Source organism: Alligator sinensis, unplaced genomic scaffold (genome assembly GCF_000455745.1).
Source record: "Alligator sinensis unplaced genomic scaffold, ASM45574v1 scaffold315_1, whole genome shotgun sequence".
In the NCBI taxonomy this organism is placed as follows: Eukaryota; Metazoa; Chordata; order Crocodylia; family Alligatoridae; genus Alligator; species Alligator sinensis.
Genome location: NW_005842395.1, coordinates 925,685 through 935,147, shown reverse-complemented (window position 1 = coordinate 935,147; position 9,463 = coordinate 925,685).

Below are 9,463 nucleotides of genomic sequence, written 5' to 3'. Positions count from 1 at the left end.
ACTTTCCGACTGAACTGACTAACAGAATCAGAAAAACAGCAAAGAATTTTGGGCTATTACAGAAACATGCATGGAATAAGAGTAAAATATCAGCTAAGGTGAAGATGGGAATCTATGAGACTTGTATGCTGTCATCCCTGCTTTATGGTGCAGAATCTTGATAAATAACTAAAGAAAAAGAAACACATAATATAAAATTCACAGAAAAGCCCACAAGTTACTAATGGCTGCATCCTGTGCATCCTGAGCACCATCTTCATGTTGGTGATTTTGCTTCTTTTACAGCAGGGGATGTAGAAAGCCAAAGACCCCCTTTAAAGGAAGTCAATTAGTACTGGAAGGCTTCAAAAATCATGTTAGTGATCCTCTTCAGAGTCCTAACATGGGTCCTGTCATTTTCCTTTGATCATAAAGGATTGGAACACAGAAGGCCTGAAAAGATTCTTTCCAAAGTACAGAACAAAATACTGAAAGAAGAGTAGGGGGTCTTTGGGCTTATGGAGTTAACATTTCCATGGATTACTATAACTTTATCCAGATCCAAATCATAATCCTGGATCAGGCATACACTACTATGAATTTTGCAGCAATTTTCATCTGGCCTATCTATCTTACTAAAGAAACCAAAATGATCCACAAAAAGAATTAATCTTTGAAACTTTCAGTGGTTAGTATTTCCTCACTGATTTTCTCTGCATGTAGATAGGCTGCTTTTTTAAGGTGAAGTAAAAGTTTTTATTAAAAAAATATGTATTATATAATATTATATATTATATTATATAATATTATTAAAAGAATATTTGATTCTTTGCCCCTGCCATACACACACACGCACATCATTATATTTGCCATGATAACAGTATACTGTAATCTAAGATAGTTGAAAATTAGTTCCTTCTTAGTAAGCTCCAATGTCTTCAGGTAATTTTGTATTTGGATTTATGTGTCACTGAAGTCATCCGATTTTGTAAGTAACATACACAACCTTAAATTCCAGCCTTAGAAGATAAAATGTTATTATTTCACCTCTGGCATCACTCAGTTCACTGAATAAAACACATAAGGTTCAGAATGAGGTACGGACAAATAGGATGCTTATATGGCCTGGATTATTTGTTAATTAAAACTTTTAGGTTTTTTTTATTAAAAAAGAACTTCCAATCAATCCAATTTTCTCTCTCTCTTTGTCCTTCGATTTAGTGTTGTTGTTGATGTTTGTCTTTTTTTGTTTGTGTGTGTGCGTGTTTTCCTTTTTAAAGAAAGAGATGGTAAGTGAAGTGCAAACGCTAGTCACAGTTTAAGAGGAAACTCATGGTGGAAGAACCTCACAGATCTCTTGGCTGAATTTGTTGTCAAATTCTGTTGTACAATGATCAGTTCTTTGACAGAACATCTGCTCATTTCATCCTCTGCAAATTTAAAACTATATTATGTCACTGCTCTGTCTTTAGGATAGACTGGCTTGACATATTTTTGGCTCTGCAGTCCAATATACTGTATCAAGAGAAAGACTTTCATATTTGTCTGTTGCTGTTATGAAGTACCCATAGAATTGATCTTCCATACAGATTTTTTCCTATGTGCTATTTCAAAACCTGAACTGTCTCTGTTGTGCACAAAGCATCCAAGTCAACTCTGCAGGGTTGCATTTACCAGCTACAACACCACTTGGAAAATCTGTAAGCATAGACAAGTTTTTTGGGTTTTATCTGAACTAGTACACTTGTGGCATCCAAACAGACTTTAGGAATCAGGGTCCTACAAGTGGAAAATGAAGACTGCTAACCTATTATCATTTTAGTTCTCCAAGCCTTGTCTATATATTTTTTTCAGATTATTAATTTGTTTCAGCTAGACGGGAAATATTTTTTCCATACCACAAGATTTTTCAATAATTTTTTCCCATTCAGACAAAGGTTAAAAATGTTTAATCTCCAAACTTTTCAAAAAGTAATAATACACAAAAATTGGATCGAGTCAACCAAAATGTTTAATTTTGAATCTTTCAGTTCCTTTCCGTTATCTTTATATTTTTACAAATACTAGCATGTCCCAAAAGAACTAATTTCAAACTGAAAATGAAAATTAAGCCAATGAAAACTAACTTTTTGTTCTGAAAGGGGAAATTTTAATCATTTCAGAACTTATGTCAAAGATTTTTCAGATCTGTAGATGCACTGAAACTGACTCTTCCCCGTGAAATATTTCTACATTTGTTTTTGCAGAATACATTCCTCATTCTGATGGAAAACTGTCAGAGAGAGGAGATAAAGAAACAATGTTTTTAGCACGTAACAGTCCACACACACATGAAAAAACAAAAAGACCAATTAATCACAATGGACATTGATAAGATAAGAGTGATGAGCTACAGATGAAAAATAATGAAATTAGTGGATACTAGAAATAAGATTGTTGTTGATAATACCGTGGTCAGACATCAAAACAGATCACTAATCCATAATGTCCCTGGCCTAGGCAAATATTAAATACTTTTTGTAGGAAGAGATGAAGAAGGTCTCTTTCTGCTTCAAGGCAGGAGCTGAACTAAATAAACAAGGAAGTCTTTTTTAACTGCTGCTATCTGTTACTCTTCTTAAACAAAGGGCCAAATACATTTCTATCATAATTCCACCCAAATCAATAAAACTGCAAATTTGCCTTAACAATACTGAACTTTACTCCTCATTCCTTGCCACTTTCTTGTTCCCTGCATCCATTTCTCTGCCATTCTGTTTTCCCCTCAGGCTTGTACCCTTAAGGCATGTCTAATGTGTAATTAATGGACCTGAATTTTCTTCACTGAAAATTCAGGCACATTAAACTGTGCTCCTGTACGCATCTAAACATGTGCTTGTCAGGACCAAATTTGCTTCCGATGGGAGCAGTTCAATCTAGGGTTACTCCTGCCCTGCTCTGCTCTGGGGGAGTTCGAGGCTCCCCTGTATGCCAGCTCTGGGCTGGCAGCAGGCATGGGGGCTAGTCCCAATCTCCGTGGGACAGGGGAGAGCTGCCCCAATGGCCGGGCAGCTACCTGACAGCCATGTGGAGATTAGGACCCAGCCCAATCTCCATGTGGCTGGCAGGCAGCTGCCTGGCAGGTGGGACAGCACTCCCAGTCACGTGAAGATCGGGACCCATCCTGATCTCCACATGGCTGGCAGGCAGCATCCCGCCAAGCTGGAACAGCTCTCCCCACCCACTGTGGCCCTCTGGTACCTAGGCTGACTGGGAGCAATGTGTTCCTGATCAGCATCTACCTGCATGCTTTGGCACATTAGTTTAATGCACTGATTTCTAGTACCTGTATTTACAGGTACTAGAATATGGTGCATTAGATTAATCTAGCTCACAGAAATCACTGCACAAGTGTAGATGGTGACACTTTATGGTGCATTAGTCTAATGCGCTGTAAAGCGTCTCATGTAGATGCACCCTCAGGCCACATCTAGACAAGCATGGTCATTTGGGTCCCCGGGGAAAGCTAGCAGAGTTTGTGCTGCTGATAGTTGTCCCTGGGGAATACCTGTGCCATGCACCCTCTGGCGTGCAGCAGGTTACCCCGAATGGGGTAGGGAGGCTGGGGACAGTAACTGTGCTGGCCCCAGCAGCCTTAGCTGGGATCCTGGGGGCCATGGAAGCTGCAGCTGCATTGCTCTACAGCTGGGAGCATGGCTCTGGCCGGCCAGGCTCCAGTTTTGCATGATGCACGCTACCTCCCTATACACTGTCCCACTTTTTTCTGCATGGGTTTTTTGACCCTGGCAGAAGTAGCAAAGTGGAAAATGTCTGAATGTGTAGTGTGTCCGGAAGTGGCCTCAGAGTTCTGCTTCCTCTTAAAGCCAGGATCCTTATGTTCTACAACTTTTCTTCAATAAAGTTTTAATATCTACCATGATGCTGCCATACCTGGTGAAATTTTATTCTTTGTTTTCCCAAATCCTCCCTTCTGTAGACTAATTTGATCTCACCTCTCTTTGTTTTGCTGTATACAAAATCATTGCTTTTGAAGCCATGGTGACATGGTTATTTAACCCTACAGGATCTTAAACTCCACAGACACCTCCATTTCCAAAATTAAAGTTTTCCAGGCACCAAAAGTTCTTATTCTGTATTCTCCCAGAAGTACCTCAGTATCTGACACTGCAGGGAAAAATAATAATGACCAAAGTTTTTAGTAAATTATAACCAAAGGGACAAAAATATTGCTTAATTTCTGATGCATATATTCCTGAAGATGCATGGGTCTTGTTTTTCAAAAATAAGTTTAACAACTTACTTGAAGATGGTGAAGGAAATGGTGGCTTCTTGATGAAGGACATTTTATCTGTTAAGCTACAAGCATATCATTATGTCACTTCTGAACCTCATGTAAGATCACATATATATCCTGACTGAGAAAAGGAAAGGCCCCTGGCCTTCATTTTCTTCCTACAGAAATCTTCAAGGAATTCATTGACTTGTGGTGTCCAATTTTGACCAAGATATTTAATATAATCATTTTAGAAGGCATTTATCTAAAACACTGGAATGAAAATGTAATAGCTCCAATGTTTAAAAATGGTGATAAGATCCTGCATATCACTCTGTTAGCCTTATTTATATTCCTGCCAAATATTTGGAAGACATTTATTTTTCATCTTTAGATGTGAATTTCTGAAAATAATATTTTGGGAGAAGAGCAAGCTGGTTTCAGAGGAGGCTATTCTTGCATGGACCATTGCTTAGTGCTGCACTCTTCAGCATTTGAATACAAAATATGAAATATGAAAATGAAAAAGGCAAAATCATTAGTATGGAGCCTTTATAGACCTAAAGGGAGCTTTTGACTCCATAGACAGATAAACATTATGGAAGAAAGTAGCAATAACATCAATGGATAAAGCACTCCTACAATTAATCATTATTTACTATTTATATACAGCATCTGGGGTGTGTTATGGGATTGGTGGTGCCTTGTCCAATACCTTCCAAACTAACAAACAGGGATGTTTGCTTGCTCCATTACTTTTTAATTTATTCTTGAGTCACCTAAAACAGTGCTACTAGGGAAGCAGTTCCATGCATCCACGATACTGAATGAACCTATCCCTGTTTTACAGATGATGCATTAATAATGTCACAATCTCAAATCTGTCTCCAAAGACAGCATTAGGGCACTTCAAATACTGTTTTTTGGGAATGAGGAAATGAGTTTGGTTTTTACAGGACAGGAAAGTATAGGTGATATCTTCTTTTAAATACATTGGAATCTACTTAAGCAAAACTCTTAGCTATAATCAGCACACTAAAAATGCAATACTAGAGCAGTGGTTTTCAACCTATTTTCATTTGTGGACCCCTAAAAATTTCATATGGAGGTGCAGACCCCTTTGTAAATTTTGAATGGGGGTGTGGACACTTTTGAATTATAAGTGTGGCTATTCACATACTTCTGATTGATTATCACCATCTTTCACAGACCCCTTAGACATAATCTGCAGACCTCCAGGGATCCACAGACCGCAGGTTTAAAACCAGTGCACTAGAGCAAAAACAAGTGTTGGGTGAAGTTTTATCCTTTTACAGTAAGACAGGCAAAAGGACTAAAGGTCTATAGATCTAAGGTAGAGTTCGTTTTATTGTATGAAGCAGAACTCTGGAGTGATAACCCTATGATCCACTCAAAAACAAAAGATTTTTCTAGTTACTTTTTAAAGCTGTTTTTATCTCTGCCTAATTTTATGATAAGGGGGAAGGGGGGCTCATGCTAGTTAAACCAAATTGATAAATGTGAGCAATTTAGCTCAATTACAAACTCTAAACTTCTATATGAAAATTAGATCATTTACACCTACCAGAAGCCCTAAGAAGTACAATCTAGAAGCCCCACTTTTTCCAAATAAACCCTTGTTTTTATGGTTAAATAATATGTATATTCTCCTCCAGACAAATGGCTTGGGAAATGTATTGAGAGTTACCTGCTCAATATTTCCTCAATATTTAAAACAAGACATATTTTAAAGAATTAAAGATACCAGCAGGCAGACAGAGTTGTTGCCAATGAGACTTTTTTAAACTTCCCCTTTTTTAAGATTAACAAAGCACTCCTTAGCATAGAAGCCTACCTGTCTGCAGTGCAAATCTACTAACAACAAGAGGCCATTACTAGACTGAGATTCACTCTAATGAGATCTGCAGTTGTCGTGGGCAGGTGGTGTTGGACCCCATACCCGGACAGAATATATTCTTGTGGGGAGAATAAAATAGATGACTTAAATTGCTATTTGTGGTCTTGTTTGTTCTTTGAAGAAATAAGAGGGAAATGGATTTCTCCATTAGTGGGAAATTTTAAATGTTGGGCTAATGAAAAACAAAACAAAACAATCTGGCTTCTCTCTAACAAACCGGAAGCCTGTCCTATCCTTCTTAAGAGTATTCGAATGACTTACACAAAGAATAAGGGCCAAAATCAAATAGGATGCCCCTGTTTTGTTTTACTATCCACTGCTTCATTTGATCTTATCTGTTCTTTTTCATTTTGTGTAACTGATAGAAAGATAATCTTACTGTATGCTTTCTGCAAAAAAATATTAATTATATACGTTATTTTATTATATACATTTATTCTTCATTTTACTGTATTGTTTTAGCAAAATCTGTAAATACACTATTACTACTATGTCTGACATGGCTGAGTAGCTCAGCATTTATCTCTGGCTTAAGCCTAATTTTCTGGATTCCCTACCTTTGTTCCCTGAAGGACTTAATCCAGTAGGTGTTCTCAGAACATGCCTAATTTATTGGGATCTGTAGAAAATACAGTGATGGCTACAGCTTCCTTTTAAAACACACCTGGAGGAGGAATCCCTACCTCACCTTCTAATATCTCAGTGCTTAGAACACCTACTCAGGAAGTGAGAGATTTGGATTAAGTTCTTTATTCTGCCTGAGTAGTGACCTGCACTAATCTGCCAGTGACCTGCACTAATCACCAGTCTCTGGGCTATTCTGGGGTCCAGGCATCCTTAGATGTTCTTGTTAAAGTAGCTCTATTTTGCCTGACATACTTAAATATTCATTGGGTTAAAGAGAGACAGCTCAAATGAGCATGCCTCTTTAAATTCAAGCATTCAGCTGGGGATGGGTTGTCTTGGGTCCCAGTGTCAGTTTCAATGATTCTTTGTGCACGTTACATTAACATTTCACTGGATAAAATGCATGGAGAATCTTGGAAACAGGAACTGCAACTAAAGAACCCTTCTACCAAGGTGAGTGCCCTAGTGATTACTCCCCATGGTAAGGCTCATATGCCTACCTTTTCTCTGGCTCAGTGAATCTTTAATTCTTTAATTCCAGTAGAAAAGAGTGAGAGTATTGCCACCCAAGAATAACCGACAGCATCCTCCAACATACAAGAGAAGACTAAAAGAACTTAGGATGAATCTTATTTCACTTCTCTAGGCAATGAAGACCTAGTAGCTGCTCACGTCACATGCATGTGTTAGAATTCAAGAATAGGATCCCATTCACCCAATGGGCAGCCTTGTGTGCACTGAGAGGCCAATCCAATTCCATCAAAGAGGATGGATAACTCACCCACTCTGGCTATGCGTCGGGACATACTTAACTTGAATTGAGATGAAGCCATTTTTGTGACTTGTTCATGGCATGAAGGGTTGATTTCCTGGTCGCCCTGCCCCTTGCTGCTGACTGGCAGAGTGTTCCCACCATCATGGCAAGCAGTCAATAAGTCTTAAGCATGTGAGAGTGCTGGAGGGATTGTTGCATTGTGTAAGTATCATGGTAAGAATCGGAAGATTCTAAAGCAGTGTATTATATGAATAATATGCTGGGTGTTTTGGTTCTTTTTGGGTTGATTTCATGGGAAATCACAGCTGATGGAATATTTCCCAGCAATCATGGATACTGCTGGCTTTCACCATTTCTGTTAGGTACCTAGCTAAGGGGAGCAGGCAACCTTGTGTGCTTTCAAGAAGTGACTTTACCTGCACAGTTGGATGCATGCATATTCTGTTTTGCGATATGCAGATCAACGCACATTTATCTTGGGATCAGGGTTTGGACCAACTTGCTAAGAAAGGAGGTGCCGATTGAGATCCAAGTCACACAGAGGATACTTGTGGCAATGACAACAATACCTGCCTTTTGCCCAAAGGTGGTTAAGGTACCAACCATAGGACATGGAAGACTCACCTCAAGGATCTTTTTGAGCCCAGAAGATCTGCTTAACCATCAGGCCTGTTGAACTTGGCCCAGCGAGGTAGGCAGTATTTGGGGAAGGAGGGAGGCCCCTAGTTCTGGTTCCTAACCCAATGCTTTTTTCTCTCCCACTAATGATTTAATTCAAAACACATATGTAGTCTTAGCAAGAAGACCAGGAACACAGGACTCCTCTCTCTCAGCTGGGTTCCCTAACAACTGAAAGGCTATTCCCTTTTGCTTGCTCCCTGGAATATTTATTCATTTTATACTACACCAGGGTTCACCAACATATGGCCAGTGCGCTGCATCCAGCTGACAGAGCCAGGGGGCAGGGGAGGGGGAGCTTTCCCTGTACTCACACCCATGCCTGTGCCAGGGCCTGGCAGCAAGTTTATGTATGGGTGCCAGGCAGCTTTCAGCTGTGCCCATGCTGCTGCTTCTTCTTCCACCCTCCTGGCTCCTGTCTGATACAGGCCAGGTGGTTTTGGTAGTATGTCAGTGGCATGGGACCTTGGCCTACACCCGTGGCAGAGGCAGGCAGTTGCCATTTTCTCCAGCCCCTGGCTCCCTGGTTGTGATGCAGGTGCAGCTTTCAGCCTGTGGGGAGCTGTGCCTGAGCTGGGCATCTATAAACTGTCTGTGGTGCAGCCACTTCTCACCCCCTCCAGCTGTGTCATGCACATAGCTTCCAGTCAGTGAGGAGCTGTGTTGGTGATGAACTGCAACTGGGGAAAGGGGAAAGAAAGCAAAAAGTGGTGGCAGCATGGACACAAGGGCTGTGCAAAGCTTCAGGTGCTGATTTGATTTGGAGGAGATTTGGCCTGTTTCAGCAGCTGAATCTCCAAAGCTGAATCAATTCAAAGCTCTCTGAATTGATTCAGAAAAGATTCGGAAAGCTTTGGAGATTTGGGCAGTCCCCACTCACCATCAGTGTCATCAGTGACTTGGACGAGGGAGTGAAATGTACTCTGTCCAAGTTTGCAGATGACACAAAGCTATGGGGAGATGTGGACACGCCGGAGGGCAGGGAACAGCTGCAAGCAGATCTGGACAGGTTGGACAAGTGGGCAGAAAACAACAGAATGCAGTTCAACAAGGAGAAATGCAAAGTACTGCACCTAGGGAGGAAAAATGTCCAGCACACCTACAGCCTAGGGAATGACCTGCTGGGTGGCACGGAAGTGGAAAGGGATCTTGGAGTCCTAGTGGACTCCAAGATGAACATGAGTCGGCAATGTGACGAAGCCATCAGAAAAGC